The 26,202-nt window shown below is 40.7% G+C and overlaps 1 protein-coding gene and 1 pseudogene across 1 annotated transcript in view; both read left to right on the top strand.

Moving 5' to 3' along the window:
• Positions 1-26,202, top strand: part of CDH13 (cadherin 13) — a 1,127,839-nt gene that overhangs the window by 970,059 nt on the left and 131,578 nt on the right. The gene's annotated exons all lie outside the window — the stretch shown is intronic.
• Positions 2,741-3,707, top strand: LOC102479866 (prostaglandin reductase 1 pseudogene; annotated as a pseudogene).

Genomic DNA, 26,202 nt, shown 5'->3' with positions numbered 1-26,202 from the left:
CTCGCTCCCTCTCTCTCTCTCTCTCTCTCTCCAGAAAATGCATGTGCCCTGTGGCAAAAATCTCTAAAAAAAATAATTTTTTTTAAAGTGAGCGCTGAAGGACATTTTTATCCAAAAGGGCATCTCCCCCATATGTTGAAAGTCTACTCTATCCTTTAAAATAATCTGTGAATTATGAATATATGGGAGACTTTAAAGTTCGAGGAAAAAGGAATTCTGAACAAGAGGCCATGTAGTTGACCGTGGTTCAAGACCCGGACCTGGTGGCTTCAAACTCCATCAGGCACACGTGCATGTCTGCCCAAAATCCCAAGAGGAGAACGAAAGAGAAGAGGTTGTGTCATGGCCATCTCTCCCCCACGCCCCTGGGGGATGGTTTCCCGCTTCCTGTCTCTCCGTTCTCCCACAAGCACACATGCTCTATAGCAAAAATTTTTCTCAAAAAAAGGGGGAGCGGGATAAGATCTTGTCTTATATAAATTATGACATCTATTAGAACATTTATTAGGAAATTCATAGGGCTATATGATTATTGGGAATATATGAGTTTTTTTAATTCTATTTGACAAGACCCTCCATCTCCACAGGAAAAATGTATTTTTTTTATCTGTTTCAAAGATCTGTTATTAGAGAGGTATGATTGACTGCAAATAATAGACTCTGAAAATAGCACTGTATTAAACAATACAGAGGTATAGTTTCTCCTACATTAAAGTGCAAGTAGACTCTCTCAGGCTAGTATGGTGATACCATGACATCCTTAATTTCCCATACTCATTTTTCTGCTCTGCCTTCCTCAAGGCTACCTCTTGGTACAATATAATCACAGTGGCACCAGCCATCATATCTAATAACAGGAAGAAACAGAGAATGAGAAGAACAAAAGAGGACCCACCACCTAAATAAATGTCATTGAAAGAGCTTTCCTAAAAGCCTGAGTGACTTCTGCTCGCATCTCCTCAGCCTTTACTGTGGCACATATACTGTATGGAAAACTGTTCAGCCATTTAAAAAAAATCCTGGCTTTTGACAAGAAGTAGATGAATACGGAAGATTTACTGCTGATTGAAACAAGTCAGGCTATGAAGAAGAGGCATTGTATGTCCCCACTTTATACCAAGCGTCTGCACTCTATGACTGAAACTGATTGACTAAAGGATATAGAAACACAGTATATAGATATAAATACCAGATATAGTGTGTGTGAAAGAGGAGGGTCTGAGGGAGAACATTTAGAAGAAAAATAAGGTGGCAAAGCATTAATGGCACAAAGAAATGTGGTATTATCTGTTGAAGATATTTTGTAGTTTTATCAACTGTACTAGGGAGAAATGTTCACGTGTTGAAATATCCATTTTGTAAGCCAAATAATAATGTGATTGAATGTATAAAAGAAAGTGAAGTAAAATAATAAATAAATAAATAAATAAAAACAAGGAATAACTTGAGCTATGTCCAGTGACAAGTTGCAATTCTCAACAATATAGACATTCTTTAAAGAAGAAGAAATCTTAAAGCTTGTTTTCAAAAGTAAATTCTTAGTGCCATCTAAGCGCATTCCAAGTTCATTTAATGCTGACTGTAAATTGCTGAGAAGCAAAGGTCACATCTCCTTTCCTCTGTTCCAGCCTCACAGACACTCAGTAATTCAGTATTTGTTGAATGCTTCCTGAAGGTAATTCTAACAGCAAAAGAATGTCACTGGAAATGACTAACCAAGTTTATACTCAAAATTGCTACTGATGCATGAAATCAAGTTTTAGTTATTGACTTTCATGCAAATTGGGTTAGAAACACTAGTTTCCCCACGGAGAGTTTTCTGTAAGTTTTCCTAATTGTACACATTGCTTCAACTAAATATTAGTTTTTAATTTCCTAGATAAGGCACTTTGAAATGATCTCAGTAAATCCAGTTAAACTCTCCAAATACGGAATTCAAAATATAGGTGAGAATCTCACTCTCAAATAGAGCATAGTAACTTGTCCCATCCTCTCTCTAAAGTTACTTTTTTATATTTTAATTTTTTTAGATTTACTTAAAACTTTATTTCTTCCATGAGCAAGAGAGAGACAGTGCTCCAAAAGGGTCCCATGCCATGGCCCACCCAGAGCTTCACCCAGGCCTGGGTCACAGACACACACACGCCCAGCATACTCAGGGAGGTCTCCAGATTCAAACCTAACATCTTTCATGGGGCCAGCCTTACAGAGGGATGCATTTGACCAGCATGCCACCATCCAACCTTAAATTATTAAAAAGAAAGACAAAGACTTCTGATTTGTGCCTGAAACATAGCTGAACCCAGCAAATACTGATTGAGTAACTCGTGTTTCCACATAAATCTCAGGTCATGGAAATTAATAAACTCTTCATTATTTTAGAAGAAAATCTGTTTGCAAATGATTATAAGATTAAAAAACAGTGAGTATTTTCTTAATTTATTCAATACATTTCATTTTCACATTGTACCTCAAACTGGCAATTGGTATTTAGGCTTAATAATTTATGTTTTTATGTTTTTTTGGCAATGTGATGAGTTCTTTCTATGGCCAATGTTTCAATGCTTTTGCTATAATGTTTCAGAACCTATAACAAAAGAGACATGAAAACTCTAAGATCCTACCCTCCCCCTGGAGAACAAGAATTGAGTAAATGTTCTCATTTTCACAAAGGGTTTAAGCTGAATCACAGCCGCCTTCTCCAGGCCATGCAACCTACATGCTCTTGCTGAGCTTCAGGATGGTGAAAGCTAAGAGCTGGGCCCTGAAGAAGTACTTCAAAGGCGGTCCTACTAACTTTGAGTTGAAGACAACCGAGCTCCCACCCTTAAAAAATGGAAGGTCCTGCTTGAAAGTTTGTTCCTTGCTGTGGATCCTTACATGAGAGGGGCAGGCAAAAGACTGAAGGAGGGTGATAGGATGATGGGCAACAAGTGACCAGAGTTGTGGAAAGGAAAAACTCAGCCTGGCCAGCAGGAACTGTTGTCCTGGCTTCTTCAGGGTGGACAACACATTCCATTTCTGATGGGAAAGACCTGGAGAAACTACCTACAGAGTGGCTGGATATGTTACCACCGTCTTTGGCTCTGGGGACAGTCGGCATGACTGGCCTAACTGCCTACATTGGCCTACTTGGCATCTGTGGTGTGAAGGGTGGAGAAACAGCGATTGTCAATGCAGCAGTGGGCTCTGTTGTGGGGCAGATAGCCAAGCTCAAGGGCTGCACAGTTGTTGGAGCAGCAGGATCTGATGAAAAGGCTGCCTGCCTTAAAAAGCTTCGATTTGATGTTGCCTTTAACTACATAACAGTAGAGTCTTTAGAGAAAACTCTGAAGAAAGCCTCTCCTGATGGCTATGATTGTTGTTTTGATAATGTAGGTGGAGAGTTTTTGAATGTCCTTATCCCCCAGATGAAGACATTTGAAAGAACTGCTATATGTGGGGCTGTCTCTACATATAACAGCTCTTCCCCCAGGCCCACCCCCAGAGAGTATCATCTATCAGCCTCCACATGGAAGGGTTCATCGCCTCCAGCTAGCAAGGAGAGGTCCGCCAAGAAGCTCTGATGATCTTGCTGAAATGGGTCTTGGAGGGTAAAATCCAGTACTCAGAATATGTCATCAAAGGATTTGCAAACATGCCAGCTGCATTTATGGGAATGCTGAAAGGAGATAATTTGGGGAAAACAATAGTGAAAGCATGAACAAAAAATGAAATGACACATGGAATCTGGAGATCATTTGGATGGTTACTTGATTTGTTTTCACCTTTTAATAAAAATGAGTACTACCTAATTTTCTGAAGGAAAAAACAAAAAAGAGAGAGAGAGAGAGATTAAGCTAAATGGCATGAACCAGAAGCTGATAAGCTGGAATTGAGCAAGGGCCAATATGCTGAGTTCCAATTCCCAAAAGCCAGTGTGGAGTCTTTAAGACTACCTTATACCCCAAGAATATATATATATATTTTTTTTTTTGGAAAGGTTTTTGCTATAGGGCATGTGTGCTCGCCAGACAGACAGAGAGACAGAGAGACAGAAAGCGAGAACTCACCCCCCCAGGGGGGATGGCCACGCTGCAATCCCTTCTCCTCCATTCTCCTCTAGGGATCTTGGGCACACACGCACATGCACCCGGCGTGAGTTTAAGCCACCACATCCGGGACTCAAACCACATTCGACTATGTGGGAGTCCAGGGACATAGCCATTACACTAACTGCTGGTCCCAATAATATTTTTTTTTCTTTGAGATATTAGCTTTTTTTAAGTTGAATTATTTATTCCTTCCATGAGAGAGAGATGCAAAGAGAGAGGCATCCCCAGCAGGGTCTTTACACCATCTTCCACCCCAGCCTTAGGCAGCCTGGGCAATGGATGGCCACATGCCCCAGCATGTCATTCCTGGGGTATGACCCTGAGGTCTGTGTGTGGCTTCAGCATCTCAGAGTGTTGTGTTACTGCAGTATCACCATGACTGGCCAACTTTCCAACAGAAATATCTAATTGCTTAGCTGCCTAATCCATTCTGTAATACCTATTCTATTACAGGTCCTGCTCTAAACCACATGTGGTCTCTTCTTCATGTAACAATTACGTACTATCATTTTCTATAGAAATATACGAACAAAAGGGCTACCCCTTCCTGTAGCGGAGTTGATAGAAATTAAGATATTCTGTATTATGAAGAGTTTGTTAACATTTTTCCCACCTTCATAACGTATTTATTTTTGGAAAACTCATTTAAGTTTTAAGGATTGTTGTCAAATTCGAGAAAATCCCTATCAAGTTTTTGTCCCATATATGATTACATAATATAAATTGGGCTGTCAGAAAAGTCATGATGCGGGAACCAGCAGTTAGCGTAATGGCTATGTCGCTGGACTCCCACGTAGTAGGCCGCGGTTCGTGTCCTGGGCCCGGTGGCTTAAAACTCACACCGGGCGCATGTGCGTGCGTGCCCAAGATTCCGAGAGGAGAACGGAGGAGAAGGGATTGTGGTGTGGCCATCCCCCCTGGGGGGTGATTTCTCACTTTCTATCTCTCTGTCTCGCTCTGTCTGTCTGGCAAGCGCATGCGCCCTATAGCAAAAACCTCTCAAAAAAAAAAAAAAACAGAAAAATACGTCATGACTTTTCCAACTTTTACACACACACACACACACAGAGCTTTATTCAACCCCATACACACAGCATTATCCACCCCACCCCAATATATATATATATATACACACACATGCACGTGTGTGTGTGTGTGCATGTGTGTGTCACAATTTCAAATGTTCTTGTGTAATGGATAATCTTTAAACCAATGACACTTGTGACCCAGGCTGTCATTCATGTTCTTGTTTTGTGGCATATTATGAATTTTATATCATCTTGATGTTAGCAAGACAGGTCAAATTGTAAAACATTTAAATCTGTTTTCTGTGTGTTTATTATCATTCCCTTTTCTTAACTGGCAAGTTTATCCATCAAGGAGTTGTTTTATTTCTTATGTTAGAAATTTACCATTTCTTCTCAATGATTTATTTGAGGCAGAATGATGTCAGGATACTATCTATATTTCATTCCTTTACTTCATCGCTTTTGCTTCCTATTTCATGAAGATTTTTTAGTAATAGTTTTATTGAGATATAATTCACATGCCATAAAGTTCACCCTTTTAAAATGTACAACTCATTGGATTTTAGGATATTCACAAAGCTGTACAATCATCATTTCTGTCTAATTTCACGACATCTTTATTACCCCAGAAAGAAGCTCTGTGCTCACTAGCGCTCACCTCCCCATCTTGTTCCCCAATCCCTGGCAACAACTAATCTACTGGTAGTCTCTAAGGATTTGTTTACGTAAAACATTACATAGAAACTGAATTATCTGATCTGACTCAGTGCAATGTTTGCAATGCTTCCCCACGGTATAGCATATGTTAGTCCATCATTGTTTTTTATGGCTGAATAAACACTCCCCTGTATGGATATACCACGATCTGTTTATCCATTGATCTGTTGACAGACATTGGACAGTTTCAACTTCTTGCTGTGTGCATAATGCTGCCATGAATATTTGTGTAAAATCCAAGTTTTTATCTAAATTCACTCTCAATTTTTAAGTAGCTAGAATGAGAAAGAAACTACCCATAACATCACTCAGAATTAGTCATTTCTCACTTTTTTATTGAAACATTTGAAATGTCTTTCTAAATTACAGATAAGAGTTATTCAAGATTTATCAACTTTTAAAAATAAATTTCTTTTATACAAAAAAAAATCCTGAGTAATTTAATTATCTACAAGAAATATGTGACCAGTAGCTCAGCTTTTTAGAATGTCTTCCATTAACACCACTTGCTCTATAAAACAACTCTTCCCCTTCCCGACTCCTTTCATAATAAGTTATTTTTTAATTTATTATCCTTATATAAATGGAATCACAGTGTGTACTCTTGTGACTGGCTTTTGTGAAATTCATCACTATTGTTGCATGTCACCATAATCTATCTGTCTCCATTCCTGTACACATCTATTTCAGTGTTAGCTCACGCTGAAATGTGTCTTTTAGTAGAGATATAATGCACACATGTATTTCTCTTTGGGATGTACCTACAGGTGAAAATGCTGGGTCAGTTTTCATTGATACTGCCAGTCTTTCAAAGTAGTCTCTCCAGTTTACTTAGAAATAGTCAATGAGAAGTTTAGCTAACATATATCCTCTACATTTGGCATTGCTAGATTTTTGTTTCTAGATTCTTAGGCTTCTAGCATGTGGATAGAGGTATTTCTCTGTGGTTTTAATCTGCATTTCCCTGATGACTAATGGTGTTGACCATCTTTCATTCACCCACTGGCCATTGGGATGCTACTTTTGAACAGTGACTCTTAAAACTGTTCAACCATTTTTTTAAGTTGGTTGTTAACCCTTCTCTTATTGAGATGTGGTTGCTTATATGTTACATTAGACCATTATTGTGTTGCTTACAGAAATATCTGAGACTGGGTGATTTACAAAGAAGCAGAGACTTATTGACTCATGATTCTAGTGACTGGAAAGTCTCAAAGCATGAGACTGGCAACATGGCCAACAGACGTGGAGAAAAGCAGGTGTATGCAGAGAGCACACTGGGCAACTCTTCCTTTCACAACAACCTGCTATGGCAAGGGCTGACCCTTCTCAAAAGAGCTGGAACTCAGTGCTCTCACAAGACAGCATTAGTCAATTCGTGAGGCCAGCACCTCCATAATCCAGTCACCACGATCTAGTCACTACCTGCTAAGACCAAATTCCACAACATGAACCTTCGGCAGGGGTTGGGACCAGGGGGTGGCAGAGTTGGTGGCAAATGATTATGCAGACAATTCGAGTCCTTTGAGTCTGGATATGAGTCCTTTGAGCAATATACATTTTGCAAATACTTTTCCTACTCTGACTTGCTTCTTCAGTTTCATTAAAGAGAATCACAATTTTAATGAAATCTAGTTTTTATCCTCTTACCAGTTGACTGATACTGTCTATGTCCTATTTTTGCCTACTCCAAAGGCTTAATTTCTTTGATAAATATTTAACAATTCAGATTTTTAATTTTCCTTTATTTCAGTTTAATAAGTTGTGTTTTTCTGGGAATTTGTCCATATGATATTTTTTCTTCCATTCTTTCTTTATTACTTTATTAAAATACTGAGTTTATTTCACATGTATATTTTTGTCTCCCCACTATTTCCATGTCTGAGCACCACCACTACTGTGTCTTATCATAACATTCCACACATATTTAAACCAAGCAAAGGGTGGAGTTCCATCTTTAAAAACTAAACAGGCATTTTGGACAACAGTCTTGGCAATGGAACCTGAACAACATTTGTCAAACATGGTAGGGGAAGTCCTCGCTCGGCATTATAAAAAGGACAGCCAGATGTCAACTGTTACAGAAATGAAATAAGATGGAAAATTTTACAACTGTTTAAACTATTTTCTTAAAGAGACTTCCTCCACTGCCAGAGATCTTGAATAGCCTCCTGGTCAGTCATCCTGAAGTAATTCTTCATGTAATTGATGAACTTGGCTTCCTCTTTAGGAAGAGAACTCCCTTTTTCTATACTTACTTGCATTTCTGCTTTAAAGTCTTTTATAGGACTAGGTACTCTTGGTGTTTTAGGAGTTTTTTCCTGTTTTTTGAATGATTCTTGACATTTTGATCTTGGTATTGATGGTTTTGAGTCTTTTCCATTCTTGTTTGATTTTTGAGCATTTTTGCCAGGAGTATATGTTGTAGATTTCTTCACTGGAGATTTTTCTTCTGTTGCCTCACCTTCAAAATCATCATCATCATCTTCTTCATTGTCGTCATCATCTTTATCAGCAGCAAAATTTACTTTTTTCTGTGGAAACTTGCTACCACAAGTTTGAGAGATTTCTCATTCTTTCTTACTAATAATATCTAGCTTAATTCCACAATGGTTAAAGAACATACTCTATATGATTAAAGTCCTTTCATCATGTCCAAATTTTACAGGCCAACATATGATCAATTTTGATAAGTGGTCTATGTGCGTTTTAGAATAATGTAAATTTTATAGTTTTTGAGTATCATGTTCTATATACATAAAGGTTAATAATTGTTTTTTAAATTCTCTATGTTTTATTAATCTGCTTATTCTGTCAGTTACTGAAAGAGCAGATATATTGAGTTGTCAGAAAAGTCATGACATAATTTTTCTGTTTTTCTATGCAAAATGCATAGCTCGATAATATCTACAATTATAGACATATCAATATCTCCTATTAGTTCTGTCAAATTTTTATTTGAATATTTTGTTATTACATGTCATTAAGAGACTATAAATAAGAATTGCTATGTCTTCATGATGTGTTGACTTTTTAATCACCACAAGACTCACCTCCGTATCTCTAGAAATGCTTTTTGCTTTAACAATTACCTCATCTAGTATTCAAATAATTGGCTTAATTTTGGTCAGTGTCATTGTGGCATATTTCTTTTCATCATTTTCCTCTTAAGTTTCGTATAATCTCATATTTAGAGTATGTCTCTTATAAAGAGTGTTTATGCAGGGTTTGATTTTTTTAAATCAGTTCTGATAATCAGTCTTGAATTATTTTGTTTACTTGCATTTAATGCCAAGTATCATATATTTTGAGTTTAAAAGCAAATCTTAGTATTTATTTTCTATTTTTTGTATTTTTTTGGAGAGGTTTTTGCTATAGGGCACGTGCACTCGCCAGACAGAGAGAGACAGAGAGACAGAAAGCGAGAAATCACCCCCCAGGGGGGGTGGCCACACTGCAATCCCTTCTCCTCCAGTTTTCCTCTCAGGATCTTGAGCATGCACGTACATGCGCCCGGCATGAGTTTAAGCCACCAGGTCCAGGACTCGAACCATGGTCGACTATGTGGGAGTCAGCGACATAGCCATTATGCTAATTGCTGGTCCCTCTATTTTTTGTATTTTTTACATATTTTTACCTCCCACTTCTTACCTCTTTGTGAATTAATTGTATTATTTATAATTCATCCTCAGCTCTGGTAACTTATTAGTTATACTATATTTTCTTACAATATTTTTCAGAAAATTGCAATATATATCCTCAAATTAAAGAAACCAAAATAAATTAGTATGTTTAGCGTATCCTGGATAATGGATGGACCTGAGGGCATTTTAACTCCTTTTTTTATATTATATTAGTATGGATTTTTAAATTTGACAAACTATTATTTAATATCAATTCATGTTTTCTATTTGTTTGTCCTTTATATTACTCAATTCTTTTTGTTTCTCTGTTATCATGTAGGGTAGTTTTCCTTTTGTTTAAAAAAATCCTTTTATTTTAAAATTAGTACAGATCTGGCCCAACTGTGGAAGCATGCATTGGTTGTCACTGTTATTTGGCAGGCTGAGACCACATGGGAGATGCAGGTTTAATTCCTGGCATAATGGCCAGGAGCAGTTGTGCCTGTCTGTAGTCCCAGCTATTCAGGAGGCTTAGGAAAGAGGATAGTGACACAAGACCATGTCCAATAAATAGATCTTTTTTAAAATCTAGTGCAAGCCTGCTAGTGACAACTTCTCTCATTTATTGGTTGTCCAAAAATATTTCTTCTTGAATTTTTGAAGTATATTTTCATTTGATGTAGAAACTTAGTTGAGAGTTGTTTTCTTGCAGTATTTTAAGGAAGTCATTCCATTGTCTTCAGACATCTATTGTGTTTGTCCAAAGATCAGCTGTCAGTATTAACTTTTTCTCCATTGAAAGAAATGTGTCTTTTTTTCTGACTGCTAAAAGTATTTCTTTGTCTTTAAATTTCAGCAGTTTCATATAACATGTGGCTTCATTGGTCTTCTCATAGGACTATAAATACACACACACATACACACACACACATTCTATGCTTCTGCTGACTTGTTTTCAAGTTCACCAGTTCTCTCTTTTGCTGTTAATCTATTATACTCATCTACTTATTTCTTAATTTCACTTATTATAATTTATATCATTTCCACTTCATTTACAGAAAAAAATTCTCTGCTGTAATTATTTATCTGGCCCAGTAAGGTGGTATAGTTGGTAGCAAATTGAACCACAGTGCTAGAAGCCATGTGGCCAATTGGGGCTCAGATCTTGGGTCAGCTTGAAAACACATCAGGCACATACATGCATACCTAAGATCCCAAAGAGCTGGAGAGCATAACAAGACTCTCTTGAGGGTATATTCTCTCTCTCTCTCTGGCGTGTACACACACACACACACACACACACACACACACACGTTCTCTAACTTAAATAAAACAAATATACTTAAGAACAATTTTAATTCTTTATCTTACCTATTTTCTTAAATAGTCAAGTTATTAAAAATGTAATGTCTGATAATTTTAGTATCTGGATCACTTCTAACTTTGATTTCAATATTTTTCCCTTTGTTTTTGGTCATTTGTTCTGCTTCCCTGACATACCTAGTAACTTTTCTTTTTAATTATGGATAATGCATATGAAAAGCTTTAGCAATAATTTGAGGCTCTGGCTGATACTATATTCCTCCCCAGAGGATTCACTTTTGCTTTCTGTTAAACAGGTAAGGTTAGGAAAAGATGGCTTTAAGTCAGTGTGGAAGGATAGAGTTGGCTCATAGTGGCTTTCAGGATTTATGAAAGACAGTCCACTTCCTGTATCCCCTACTTCTTATGTGCAGCCTTTCTAGCATCCTAGCTTAAAGATTGGCGTCGTTTGCAAGGGTTCTTCTCCTTTGACAGATTTGCAGTTCAGTTGTTTTCTCAGTCTTAACTCTGTTGAAAGCTCGACTTAGATTTCAGCCTCTTACCAACACTCTCTGCTCAGATTCTTAGCCCCTTATACTTGTATTTTTTACAATTGAAAACTGCTTTAAAGGTGAAAGTTTCATAGAATACTGGCCTTTCTTCAATTAACTTCCCTTCTCTCCAGGATCCCGGACTCATTCTGGCTGCTCGGTGACTCTCCTATGGCTACAAGTAGTTGAAGATTTTGTATTAAATCCATACTCCAAAGTTACCCTAGGTTGATCTAGAAGGCACTTGTCCCAGTTACCATAAACAAAGAAAAAAAAATGTAGATTCATTTGCTTTTTTTTAATCTGGAGTATCAGAGAAACATTCTGTATATGGAATTTATTGTGGCACAAAGCATCATAATGTCTTTATTAAACACATGGGTTTGAGAAATATAATTAAATTATTTTATAGCACCCTCCCTCTCTGAAAGCATACGCTTCAAAATCAAGTCATTTTAGTAAAATGTTTTTTTATTTTAATTGTCTCCTCCTTAATGTTGATCATCAAGAAGGGGTTTTAAATCCAAGAGAGTTGAACCCTGTAATTAGCAGCAACATTTGCTTTCTGATCCCCTCACTCTTTTTGATGACCTGAATACCTATTTTCCTTAACTCTTTTGGGTCTGTTCATTTATCTTGGGTACTTTGGCACTTCCAGGTGTGAAGCTGGGAAAACTGCCTCTCTGCTGCCATCTTTTAAGTCCAGTTGATGAATGTATTTATCCAGGCCTCTAGGATTCCAGGCCATATATTTGAGGGCTTCAAATGAAACTCTCCTCCTTTCTTATTTCCCATAGGAAAGCACTTTAAATTCAGATGTGCCTATGTCTAAACACTGACCACATAATTATACATTCTGCTTACTCAAAAGAGATTAATCCAGAAAGCCAACCACATATTTCTTAGAAGATCGAACCCATTTCAATTATCTGACTCAAGTGACTTCTCTGGAGGGTGGAGTCCAAGACATTTTAACAACCAGATAAATCTCTGAAAATGATTAAATGTTTTTCTGAATAGTCCAGACTCCCTCTTCCTATGAAGTTTCTTATAACCATTATAGTGAAATACATGAGATTTTTTTCCTGTGATGCTGTGAAATCACATACCTCATGGTTTTCTATGTGTCTAAGGTTTTAAATAAAAGCAAACATGCACCACTGGGATCTTGATACCCATGCCTTGTACAGGGTAATGGGAGTTACCAACATGTGAAAAAAAAAAAGGATATTTAGAGAAAAGAAAGCAGTATGAGTTGAATGCACACGGAGCAGCAATTTCCAACTCTGTAAACAGTAACATGGTCTCCGATTACATCAGCCCCTGGTCCATCTTGTCCTGGCCAACACTCTGCCTAAGGGCTCTACAGAGCCATCCATTGCAAATCTCATTTCTAACATCCCATCATATAATTAAAGTGGGGTTAGCTGCAAAACAGCCGACACTTTCATTCCACATTCATCTTCACTTGAAAGGACTGAGTTCATTGTTTTGTTCCTCTGCACCAAGGTCACAGAAGAACATGAAATCATCAGCTGAATCTCCTAGTGTTCAGATTTCAAAAGCACTTGAAACAGCAGGTCTATAGCTACGTTTCTTGACTAAAAGAGAGTGAAGGGAAACATTTGTACAAATGTAAGCAGTGATCTATAAATAGAAGCCATCGTACAAACAATACACTTCCAGCTAAGGAAAAGGGTGGTGTGTGCATTCTTAGACTTAATTGTTCATAGACAGCAGGGTGAGAGATCTTGCATTGTTGAACACACTCATGCTGATTATAAACTCTGTGTGTGATGTCAAAACATCTGCATATTCTTAACTGAAAAAAGTATATATAATATATATATACATAAGTGTGAAACATACGTATTTATATATATATGTATGTATGTGTGTGTGTTTATATCACATACACTCACATGTGTATATAATGTGCCCTGTGACTGCTTCTTCAAGTCACTCATAAAGGTAGACCAGACAGCAGATGATTTATTGCATTAATCACTGTTTCATAATTATATTCATGATGTGTTGATCATCATCATTCTGTATGAACATCTCTGAAAATTCTGTGCCTCTGCTAAGCCTCTGGTTATGCTCAGAGGGTCAGCAACACCTCAGTGGCAATAAAAGCAATTTTTCACTACAGCTGGCAGAGCCTCACCACTAAGCCACTCCATAGCACAGTAGCCTCTGAAGGCTTCTTCCATCTGCTTCTACCCAAAGACAATATCCTCACTAAGAACGACCACAAAGCTATAAAACATCTAAATTTTTACTCTTAAGAATGTGATATTATTACACCTCCATAACGCAGTTTGCAGAATGATCATTTAAGAGTTCAAAAACAGAAAGCCAAGAGCGGCAAAAATGGAGCATGTTGGAAAATGAAACATCCAAGCCCACACCATACTCAGAAACCATTTTGTACTGAACAGCTTTATAAATAAGATCATTAGGTGTGTTAATCATTACTGTGTTCCTAAGCAGAAATCCCTGAGACTGAGTAACCATTATAAAGAATGGAGGTTTATCTGGCTCAAAATTCTGGAACACCTGAAGGACTGGGACAGTATAAAGCTAGCCTCTGCCACTACATTACAACATGGTCAACAGAAGCAGAGAGGGAATCAGGTGTATGCAAAGAGAAAAGAGACAGAATTCCTGCTTCCTAACACATGCAAATAGGGAGGAAAGAGAATTCCCATTTCCCACAGCTCTCTTCTACTCCCAGCCAATTGGATAGTGCCCTTTCATTAGCCCCCAGCTCTTAAGGTCCCCACCTCCCAAAACTGGGACCAAGCTTGAGGCTATGAACATTGGGGAGTAAGCCATTATGTAAACCACAGCATGGGGTCTTATTCATGGTGGTTTTACACTCTGTTCACCTTATCAGGAGTCACACTGAAGCTCTGTTTACCCCTCCCTACGCCAGGCTTTGGCATCCTTGCACTGCACAATCACTGCACAATCTATTTCCTTCTCCCTAGAATATCTTTCCCTCCTTTGTGCCTGGAAAAGTCCAGTTCACTTTTCAACATCCGAAGTATAAACCCTCCAGGCAGGTTGTTTGTTGCCTCCTCCTCCCTGTCCCAGCACACGTTAGAGGCCTCCTCCTCATGCAGTATTATCATGCCTTTTAATCGTGTCCTCACAGTGTGTCTCCCTCATACTGTTTAGATGCTTTGATATTGAGGTTCATGTTATTTCCCTGCCTCCAAGGCCAAGCGTATGTTTAATCAGAGATGAACTTACTACGCGTGCTGCAATCCTGATTACAGACCAGTGTTTACGCTTCTAATATACTAGGAATTATTCTAGTCCTGTTATAAACAATGGTACATATATACCATTACATGTTGTGCAATTTTACATTCTATTGTGTATTCTATTCTTCTCTGAGAGGTACACATTGTAATATGTACATATTATAATACACATCATGTATACTCAACCTCCTAATGTTAATGTAATTAGTTAATATCATCTTTACTTACTCATTGTCACTCTCCCTGAATTAAAATATTAGCTTCCTGAGATAAGAAACTGCCTCTCTGGTCCCCTGCTATGGCCCCAGGACCTAGCCCGTCATGTGTTATGTGCCCAAATAATTGGTGAATGAGTGGGTAAATTACAAATGTTCGACAGTAAACAACAGAGAAGATAAAACATTAGAGACATGTTGATAAAAGGAGCTCTGGGAGATTCTAGAGATAACTCAGAGGAGAAACAGATCCCAGTACAAACTCGCTGTTCAGAATGCTGCTGCTCTAAAGTCCCGGCACCAACACAAGTCCCAGCTGCCCTGCAGCTCATCGTCATGCTGTGGTGTGCCAGAACGAAGGCGGCAGAAGTTCGATTCCTTCTCAGAAACGCAAGACTGATCTACATACACTAATTCCCGTACACGACAGAGAGCTCTAAATGTACCTCCTTATCAGTCCAAAAAAAGACAAAACTCATGTAACAAATAACACATCAAGAAATCATTAGAGACAGGCTCAATTTATCCTGTGAGTTAAAAAAAGAAAAAAAGGAAAGAAAATATTCCATAGCTCCAGTTTTCTGTGAGTTCATTCTTTTAAGTGGGATTAAACAAAATAACCCAGAATTGTTTCTAATATGTATTTTTTTCCAAACCAAAACCTATTTCTGTTACAGACTGGATATCAGTTTTCTCAATGTTGGTAGTGTCTTACTTTTGCTGTTAATCTACCTAGATTTCAGAAGAGAGGATTTGATGAAAATGTCTCCTTCAGCTTACATTACCTGAGTGTGCCTGTATTTATGTATTATACATTATAGCATTATATACACAACACTGCATATAATACATACATTACCATGCATAATGATATACGTATGTATTAAACATTATAGTATTCTATACTATAATACATATATTTTACTATACATGCATGTAAGCATTAAACACTACAGCATTATATACACAACACTGCATGTAACATATGCATTATTGCTGTACATTTGTGTGTGTTAAACATTGTAACATTGCATATAACACATACATTTTTATGACACATTGTTCCAAAGTGAATCCCCTCTCCCATTCACTCATTTTCCACCCACACATCACACATGGATCTCAAGCCTCCTTTTTCTAGGCTTCATTCAGCTGGTGTGCAACAGAATCCTTGATTCTGTGAAGCTACAGTCTAAAGTGTGGAAGGGAACAGCCAACCAGCAAATAGATCCTTAACAGCCCCTGGTGGAGCGAAGGGCCTTGCCAAAAGTCTGGCTGCCTGCGGCTACAGGGCTCAATGGCTGAGGCCCTGGCTCATCCCCTGCCCCACTAGCCTTTGAACTCTCAGGAGTTGGTGTTTAGGAAAGCACACCACCAGATCTCTTCTTTGTTACTGAGTCAAAACTCAGCAGCTCAGTTTCAGGAACACCTGTTCTTTATAAACAGAGAGGACCTGGGAGGACTTTGGTCATTCAGGACCAGTGACAACAGTGCAGGGTGCTGGTGATTAACAGGGAGGCAGAGCAGAAGAGAGATTGCCAATTTCCTACTCCTGCACACCTTTGAATGTGTGGAGATACCTTGAATAATTTAGGAAGGAACATATAGATTACCACATGACTAGGAACGATCACGGAGGCACAAGAAATATGAGCAACCAACAAAATGTCTCTCTCCCAAGGGAGAACATCAATTCCACATCACCCACAGACTACACAGTGGAAGTCGTGGACATGTCAGATAAACAATTCAGAATATCTGGAGTGACCAAATTAAATGAGATGCAAGATAAAAGAGACAATGTGCTCTAGGAGATGAGGAAGTCCTTTCATGATTTGAAAGACAAAATAGACACCATAAAAAGAATCAAACGGAATTGTTAGAGATGAAGAATGTGATATAGGAAATTTTTTTAATTAATTAATTTATTTTTTATTTCATTTTCTTTTATACATTCAATCACATAATTACTTGTCTTAGAAAGTGGATTTTTTTTTCATTTCATTTTCTTCCATACATTCAGTCACGTTATTATTAGTCTTACAAAATGGATATTTCAACAGGTGAACATTTCTCCCTCGTACTGTTGATGAAACTACGAAATATCTTCAACAGATAATACCACACCTCTTTGTGTCATTAATGCTTTGCCTCCCTGTCCCTCCCCCAAATGTCCCTCCTCAGACCCTCCTCTTTCACACACACTGTATCTGGTATTTACATCTATATACTGGTCCTTCTGTCCTGAGTGCTCTGTCCAACACTCCCTGGCCTTGCTCGTTGTTGTTCAATTAGCGTCCAGCAACCAGTGTGAATTCCTGGAAGCACCTGCTTGTACTTGACAGGACCAGAGATCTTTAACACGTTCCCTCCATCACTCCTGCTGAGATAGGTTTTTTAACTGGAGATGGAGGCTCAGAGAGCTGGAGCTCTTGCCCAGACCCTGGGTCCCATGCTCTCAATTCCCCACTTAGCTGCTTCTGTGCTGTGAAAGGGTGAGCCCCAAGAGCCCGATTTTCAGTGTTCCGCCTGGCTCCGCCGTTACTGTTACATTCCTACTCAGTGGTCTTGTCCTGTGGGTCAGCTGTCTAGGACTCCTTGCCAGAGCTATCCTCAGGGAACACCCATCTCATTTGTCCTGTTACACGTGTGCACCAGGGGCCCGCTGCAGCAGCCCAGGTTTGTAACCTCCCTTCTCAGCTCTCCTTGAACTCAAAGACTTCGCCTCCCTGCCTGCCTCCCTCCCTCCTCTCACCGCACCTGCCTTTCCTTTCAAATCAATGTTTTGTGCAAGCCTTGTATATAACTACAGCACAAAAATATTCTTTCCTGGACTTGCCAAGACAAGTCTAAGCAGCTCTCTTGTCATAATTTCTTCAAAGTAAAAAAAAAAGAGAGAGAGAGAGAGAGATCTTTTAATAGCCAATAGATTTCCTTGAACTCAAAGACTTCGCCTCCCTGCCTGCCTCCCTCCCTCCTCTCACCGCACCTGCCTTTCCTTTCAAATCAATGTTTTGTGCAAGCCTTGTATATAACTACAGCACAAAAATATTCTTTCCTGGACTTGCCAAGACAAGTCTAAGCAGCTCTCTTGTCATAATTTCTTCAAAGTAAAAAAAAAGAGAGAGAGAGAGAGAGAGCGATCTTTTAATAGCCAATAGATTTGATTAGCAGGATCTTTATTTTGATAGGATGGGGGGGCAAATATAGTAATCATTTCTTATGAGCAAAGAATAAATGAAGAACACTTTCATCCATATAGTCAACTTTTTTAAGCTAACAGTTACTAAATTCTTACCTATGTGGGACACTGCCGTCCCTGTGTAGGTGCCATACGTGCAACAGCCTAACAAGACAGGCGCTCTGAGAAGGACACTGAGACAGGAGAGGCTCAGGAACATGCCTGAGGTTGTAGCATGGTGGTGCAAGGATGTGAACCTGGTGTGGCCGGCTCTAGACCCCAGCTCCACTCACCTCTCAGTTTCTACACATTGTTCTGGGTTCTATGACATTGAGAGATGACGGAAGCCAGACCCCAACAAATTAGCCTTCTGTTTAGGACACTCCAACAAGCAAGTCACAAAGCCTGTGTCAAATTCAGCGACATTCTTGAAAAGATGTTGACATTTCTACTTTATATCTATCCATGTGCATGTCTAATTTGAAATCTTTATGTATCACTGTCAATAGCTTATAATCAACATACCAGTTATAGACTATCATGATTCAATGCAGAATTTACTCACTGGAGAATCTGGGCAGAGATCTTTTAAGGCAAGGGAAACATTAGTTCATGAAGTAGGGTCATTTTTCTGAGTCTTCTATCTCAGCATAACTTTTAAATCTTTTTAATTGCTCCAGTTGCGTAATCATTGAGCTAACGTGCTTCTTCCAGTTCCCTAGTCTTGGTGACTTTGAGAGACTCTTTCTGAGTTAGTGGGTTGGAGTGGCCAGAGCCCCTCTGTTCACACACCCGCTGCACACTTCATCAAGCACAGGCAGTGAGCAAAGGCTGGAAGTTTAAATAACACAGGCTAAGTCCTACCATCACAGGCTTAGCAGATTGTAAAGTGTGAGAGGCTTGAATCCTACAGATAAGTTCAGTGTGTTCTGGGAGCATGACCTAAGGGGGGCGGGTCACAAACTGTCACTGTCAGTAGGTTTTGCGAGGTGCATGGAAACGAGGTGCAAGGACAGCGCCAGCCGGGCAGAGCAGTGAGCGTGTGCACATGCCTTGAGGCACTCAAGATCCATTTGAGGAGCAAATAGGAGGCGCTGGGACTAGCTTGGATAGTGGAACCCAGGGACGGCAGGAGAGTGGCCCATCCTTGTGAGTCTGCTGCCCATATGACAGATTTCAGGAAGCCATGCACGTAACTCTTAAGTTCCCCCAAGTCACTCCCTAGTCAGAATTAACTGGCTTGTCTTTCACCCGGGTTTCTCTGGAGTTTTGATCCCTCTGAATCCCTGCGTTCTTCCCAGTATATGCTGGATCAGTGTTATTGGTATCTATTTCTGCCTCTTCCAACAAGAGCTCCGTGAGGGCAGACACAGCTCCATTAGCCATGGCCTCCCCCTCTCACCATGGCACAGTGTGCACGGAGGGAGCTCAAAGAATACGTGTTGCATGGAATCAAGTCTAACAAAAGACTCTCTTTTCTGGCAGCTCTGCAGGTAGGAACAGATGCCTTTGCTACTGTCCCCAGGATGCGTGGTTTAACATGGTGCAGTTCAGTGCTCTAAATCTACACAGCAGAGCCAGAACCAGCTATCTGTCTGGTTTATTACAGCCCAGTACTGGCCCCGCACATCATGGGCAGAGGAAGTCTCAACAAAACCCAGCAAACTGAATTGACCACTTGTACCAGCCTCATAAAGAAATGGTCGAAATGTCTCTTTCTTTCAGCTCTGGAAAATTGAAAAGACAATTCAATTACAGGAAGGCTGAGACTAGAGGCTCACTATTCCTCAGGAAAATCTACTTTCACTCTCTCCAGAGTCAAGGATCCTCTGTTTATACTCCCTTTGTTGTTAGAGACAGAAACCCACATTGAATGGAAGCCCATCCTGGAATGCATTGCTGCCCATCACTGTGGATGTCCAAGGGCTTTCCGAGTGCAGGTGTGGCCACACCCAGGGGCTTAGATGGTGTCGTCAGGATGCTCTCTGCAACTCCATGCCAGCTCTGCTCGTCTCCATGTTGGCCTTATTCTCTGACTAACTCTCTCCTGATGGCAAGAAGAGTGGCCTCTGGCAGCCCCAAGCTCATGTCCTCACTCCCAGATCCAAATGCTAATCTCATGAAAAGACATTCATTGGTTTTGCTGGGTCACAAGGCCACCTCAGACCAGGCCCTGAGTCTCATGAAATGATAAGATGATTGACCCACCCCAGGAAAACTGAGGGCAGAAAAAAGACCTGTGGTTCATTATACCATGTGACCCCAATGTGCAGAGTGGGGTGGTTCCCTGAGGAAAGGGATCCCACATGGAAGCTCCATTTCCCATCTACTCCAAACCTGCAGGGAGTGCACCAATAACCGTTAGCCTGGTTGAGTGTTAAAGCAAGGCACACTGGAGCCAACCCGCACAGCTTCGCAAGAGCTGATGATGAATACCTTTTGACTGTTCTGCACATGTGCAGTGTTATCACATTGCTAACTTGAAATGGGCCGTGAGGGAATATTTATACCACAGGAATGGGCACAAGCTACAACCTGGGGCTCTTTCCTCCTGAACTACTGGTTAAACATTTACCAGCCCACCACTGTGGTTAGTTATCTTGTTTCCCCACGTAAAGAAACTCACGTGTGTGTATGTAAGATCTAAGCCAAAACGATGATCCCCTGTGTTCTCTTCAGAGACCTTCCATCTCAGGACATGCTCAATCCTTCCATTGGCTTCTGTGTTACAAAGCCCCAGATGTGCATTGTTTAAGGATGTCCCATTCGCACTCTATACAGCTGGAGAGTCATTCATTATTGCTTTTAAGATTCATGTTCTACATTCTCCCTTCCACATGCCTCTGACAACAGCTAACAGGATTCCTTGCAGAGAGTGGCGCCTATTGCCTGGTCTCACCATGATAGGATTGTCTCCTTCCTCTGCCTGCTTTGGAATGTGTTGTTTACCTCTCAGACCTATAGAAAATAAGTTATTTTCACTTCAAAGTTTCTACCACTCTTATTCTTCCCCCTTTTTGCTTCAAAAATTGATGGGTCTTATTCACTTATTAGCTCTACACAGCTGGCCCATTGTCCCTGAGGGGCAGCTTAGTGCCTCTTACCTCAGAAAGAGGCAAGTCCCCACCTCCCTTGCTTTGGAAGGGGATTCTACAGCATTTTCCTGGAGGCCGCTCAGCGCCAGGCCTGTGGGTGTGACAAGCAACGTCAGCCTCACCTGTGCATAAGCTGTAGGGTCGTGGGAGAGCAAGATGGGGCAGAACCCAGCTCATCGAAATTAGGTCATTTTGGGGCCTTTCCCTCAGAGCAACACCGTCCACAACGCTGCCAGGTCATATGCAAGCAAGCAGGTCTGCATGTTAGCCCTGGCTTTTGCCCTTTCCTTAGCCAATTTTGCCACAGAGTGGGGATGTTTCATATCTTCATCTTTGTCAATGCTTTGTGGCCAGATTTGATGCCAGAAGGTCCAAAGAACTGGGAGATCACTGGCCATCTGGACATGTGGAGCCTCGAAGTGCTTGGAGACTTTGTGGGAATGCTGGATGGGCACTGCTACAGGGTGTTGTGGGTACCTGGGCAAGGGGCCTGGGAGCTCTCAGGACATAGTTGGCACTTGGGTCATTTAGAAGCATGGATTTAAGGATGAGTAAATCAACAGATGATATTTGAATGCAAGTGATAACTCTGTGGTTTCCAAACCTGCATGGCAGTGGGAGGGTGCAGGAGGTCCTCCCTTCTATTTAACTCAACAAGTCCCTTTGGCTTCCCGCTTGGTGGCTGCCTCCAGGACACTCGTTCTTTCTCTGCTTCTCAGCAGAGGACTTTGCCTCCTATTTCTCACTCACTGTGGGTGTCCAGGAAAAGGCACCAGAGCCAGGTCAAGAACGGACAGGCCAGGCAGCCATGGCTGAGTACTTGACTGAATTCAGCCCCAATCCCAGTGCTGACCTCCTGTCCCTACTTCAATGCCTTGAGACCGTCCTCCCTGAAGTCACCTACCCCCACTTGTCTGGACCCCTTCTGCTCTGGCATGGAGCCTCTCACTTCTCCTGGTTCTTTGCCAATTCTCATGCTGTTTGGCTGGCTCTTGAGATTATTCTGGAACCCCTGGAGACAAGAGACTGATGAGAAGCTTTTTTTACTATTTCATCACAACGACAGGAGCTGTTGCCATAGACAAAGCCTGTGAAAGTTCTTCCTGGGACAAGCAATCTGCCAGGGTTGAAAGTGGATCGGAAAGTGACTCCAGTGAGGAGGAAGGTCACATAAATGAGCTAGATTTACCACGCGAAGAAGAAAAGCAGGATAAGGATAATGTCAGCAATTCTGCAGTGGTCTCTGCACTGCCCCAATGTTACCTGATTTTCTTCTAGTTTAAGGAAAATGTAGGAGAAAGTGAAATGTTTCATAGGATATTCACACTGGGAGGAAAAAAATGTCTTATTTTTGCAAATTTTTAATACCTTTCAGAGCTCGGGGCACCAGATGGTGTGGTGGTTAGGGCACTGGACTCCCAGGTAGTTGAGCAGAGTTCGAGTCCTAGACCTGGTGACTTGCTTTCTCACTTTCCCTTTCTCTCTCTGGTCAACCTAAAAAATAATAATAACAAATAAAATTAAGTAAATTATTCTTCAAAACAATTTATTTTTTATTATTATTCATACATTAAATCAGTATACATCATTTAGATTGTGAAGAGACTTTACCCAGCATGATATGCTTTTTCTTGAGAGATTTTTGTTCTAAACCACATGTGCTCACCAGCAGCACAGACAGGCATAAAGTGAAATATCATCGCCCAGTAGGGGATGGCCACACTGCAATCCCTTCTCCTCCATCTCCTCTCAGAATTTGGAGCATGCATGCACAGGCCCATTGTGAGTTTCAAGCCACCAGATCTGGGACTGAACTACAATCAACCATGTGGAAATCCAGCACTATACCACTACACCACCTGCTGGCCCTCCAAAAAATTTCTTTCAGAGCTAAATGATAATTAAAATTCCTTTAGTCCTGAGAACTAGTGATTTCTGGGGAAATTAAGACATTTTACTGAAAATTCAGCCTCCAACACACAAACTTGCCCTTTCCTTAGCCAATTTTGCCACAGAGTGGGGATGTTTCATATCTTCATCTTTGTCAATGCTTTGTGGCCAGATTTGATGCCAGAAGGTCCAAAGAACTGGGAGATCACTGGCCATCTGGACATGTGGAGCCTCGAAGTGCTTGGAGACTTTGTGGGAATGCTGGATGGGCACTGCTACAGGGTGTTGTGGGTACCTGGGCAAGGGGCCTGGGAGCTCTCAGGACATAGTTGGCACTTGGGTCATTTAGAAGCATGGATTTAAGGATGAGTAAATCAACAGATGATATTTGAATGCAAGTGATAACTCTGTGGTTTCCAAACCTGCATGGCAGTGGGAGGGTGCAGGAGGTCCTCCCTTCTATTTAACTCAACAAGTCCCTTTGGCTTCCCGCTTGGTGGCTGCCTCCAGGACACTCGTTCTTTCTCTGCTTCTCAGCAGAGGACTTTGCCTCCTATTTCTCACTCACTGTGGGTGTCCAGGAAAAGGCACCAGAGCCAGGTCAAGAACGGACAGGCCAGGCAGCCGTGGCTGAGTACTTGACTGAATTCAGCCCCAATCCCAGTGCAGACCTCCTGTCCCTACTTCAATGCCTTGAGACTGTCCTCCCTGAAGTCACCTACCCCCACTTGTCTGGACCCCTTCTGCTCTGGCATGGAGCCTCTCACTTCTCCTGGTTCTTTGCCAATTCTCATGCTGTTTGGCTGGCTCTTGAGATTATTCTGGAACCCCTGGAGACAAGAGACTGATGAGAAGCTTTTTTTACTATTTCATCACAACGACAGGAGCTGTTGCCATAGACAAAGCCTGTGAAAGTTCTTCCTGGGACAAGCAATCTGCCAGGGTTGAAAGTGGATCGGAAAGTGACTCCAGTGAGGAGGAAGGTCACATAAATGAGCTAGATTTACCCCACGAAGAAGAAAAGCAGGATAAGGATAATGTCAGCAATTCTGCAGTGGTCTCTGCACTGCCCCAATGTTACCTGATTTTCTTCTAGTTTAAGGAAAATGTAGGAGAAAGTGAAATGTTTCATAGGATATTCACACTGGGAGGAAAAAAATGTCTTATTTTTGCAAATTTTTAATACCTTTCAGAGCTCGGGCCACCAGATGGTGTGTTGGTTAGGGCATTGGACTCCCAGGTAGCGATGGTGTGGTGGTTAGGGCACTGGACTCCCAGGTAGTTGAGCAGAGTTCGAGTCCTAGACCTGGTGACTTGCTTTCTCACTTTCCCTTTCTCTCTCTGGTCAACCTAAAAAATAATAATAACAAATAAAATTAAGTAAATTATTCTTCAAAACAATTTATTTTTTATTATTATTCATACATTAAATCAGTATACATCATTTAGATTGTGAAGAGACTTTACCCAGCATGATATGCTTTTTCTTGAGAGATTTTTGTTCTAAACCACATGTGCTCACCAGCAGCACAGACAGGCATAAAGTGAAATATCATCGCCCAGTAGGGGATGGCCACACTGCAATCCCTTCTCCTCCATCTCCTCTCAGAATTTGGAGCATGCATGCACAGGCCCATTGTGAGTTTCAAGCCACCAGATCTGGGACTGAACTACAATCAACCATGTGGAAATCCAGCACTATACCACTACACCACCTGCTGGCCCTCCAAAAAATTTCTTTCAGAGCTAAATGATAATTAAAATTCCTTTAGTCCTGAGAACTAGTGATTTCTGGGGAAATTAAGACATTTTACTGAAAATTCAGCCTCCAACACACAAACTCGAGTGGAGAGGCAAGGGGCAAGCCTTCAGAAGAAGACGCCTCCATGGCCTCTGAGAACTAGTGATTTCAGAGAAAAAAAGAAAAATAAATATATTCTACTGAAAATTCAGCCTCCAGCCCACAAAGTCAAGTGACAAATCTAAGGAAACCATACCCAAACATCCAAATACTATTAGAGTTAACATATTCTTCAATACCCACTCAATCTGCTACACAAAGGGATAAAAATGGAATGGCAAAGAGATTCCAGATTACCTCCTTCTGGGCATGGTGGCTCCTGCCCTATGCCAGATTACTTCCTTCTGCACACTCCTGAACACTCAATTGAACTTCAAGGACTAAGAAGAAACACACTATCCATCAGATGACTAGAAATCACCTCAGGGCCACAAGAAATATGGAAAGCAAGAAAATACCTCTCCTCCAACTGTCTCTTCATCCACAGACAGTTCAATGGAAATGTCTGATAAAGAATTTAGAATATTCATAATGACGAAGCTAACAGAGATGGAAGAGAAGAGAGACAATGAACTGCAGAAGAGGCAGGAGAAAGGAGCTGATGAGTTCCAGGAGATGAAGAAATTCTTGCAAGATCTAAAAGAGGAATTACACACTTTAAAAAATAATCAAATGGACCTGTTAGAGATGAAGGCTGTAATACAAGAAGTCAAAATCTTCCTTGAAAGTATTAAAAGCAGACTAGATCATACAGAAAATAGAATCTCAAACACGGAAGATAGAATTTATGGCCTAGAAAAATCCACCACAAAGACTGAGAAAATTGCCAAAAAAAAAAAAAATGAGAATAATATATGAGGAATACTAGATACCATCAAATGTCCAAACATCCAGATAATTGGTCCCAGAAGGTGAAGAGACTCGTAAGGTCAGTGATAATATATTCCATGAACTCATGCAAGAAAACTTTCCAAACCTAGAGAGGCACTCAAAAATCCAGTCCCAAGAAATACAAAGGACACCAAATAGAATTAACTCAAGAAGACCTTCTCCAAGACACATTATAGCCAGATTGACCAAAACCACAAAGACAAGATACTAAGATTGGCAAGAGGAAACCAGCAAATCACCTACAAAGGATATCCTATCAGGCTAACAGCAGCCCTCTCATTGGAAACAATGAGAGCGAGGCACTGCACTGTGGTAGAGCCATTCGGGAAGGCCCGGGTTTAGATTCCAGTTCAGCTTGAACACAGCAGGCACTCTGAGGGTACACCTATGATCCTGGCTGACTGGAAGGCCCTGGTGGGGGGGTGGGGGGACCATGGGGTGCCAAGACCCTATCAAGAGTCCCTGTCAGGAACCAGCAGTTAGCGTAATGGCTATGTCGCTGGGCTCCCACATAGTCGACCGTGGTTTGTGTGTCAGGCCCC

Source organism: Tupaia chinensis, unplaced genomic scaffold (assembly GCF_000334495.1).
Source record: "Tupaia chinensis unplaced genomic scaffold, TupChi_1.0 Scaffold000355_1, whole genome shotgun sequence".
In the NCBI taxonomy this organism is placed as follows: domain Eukaryota; kingdom Metazoa; phylum Chordata; class Mammalia; order Scandentia; family Tupaiidae; genus Tupaia; species Tupaia belangeri.
Note: the sequence above shows the minus strand (reverse complement) of the source record. Positions and strands in the feature narration are given on the sequence as shown.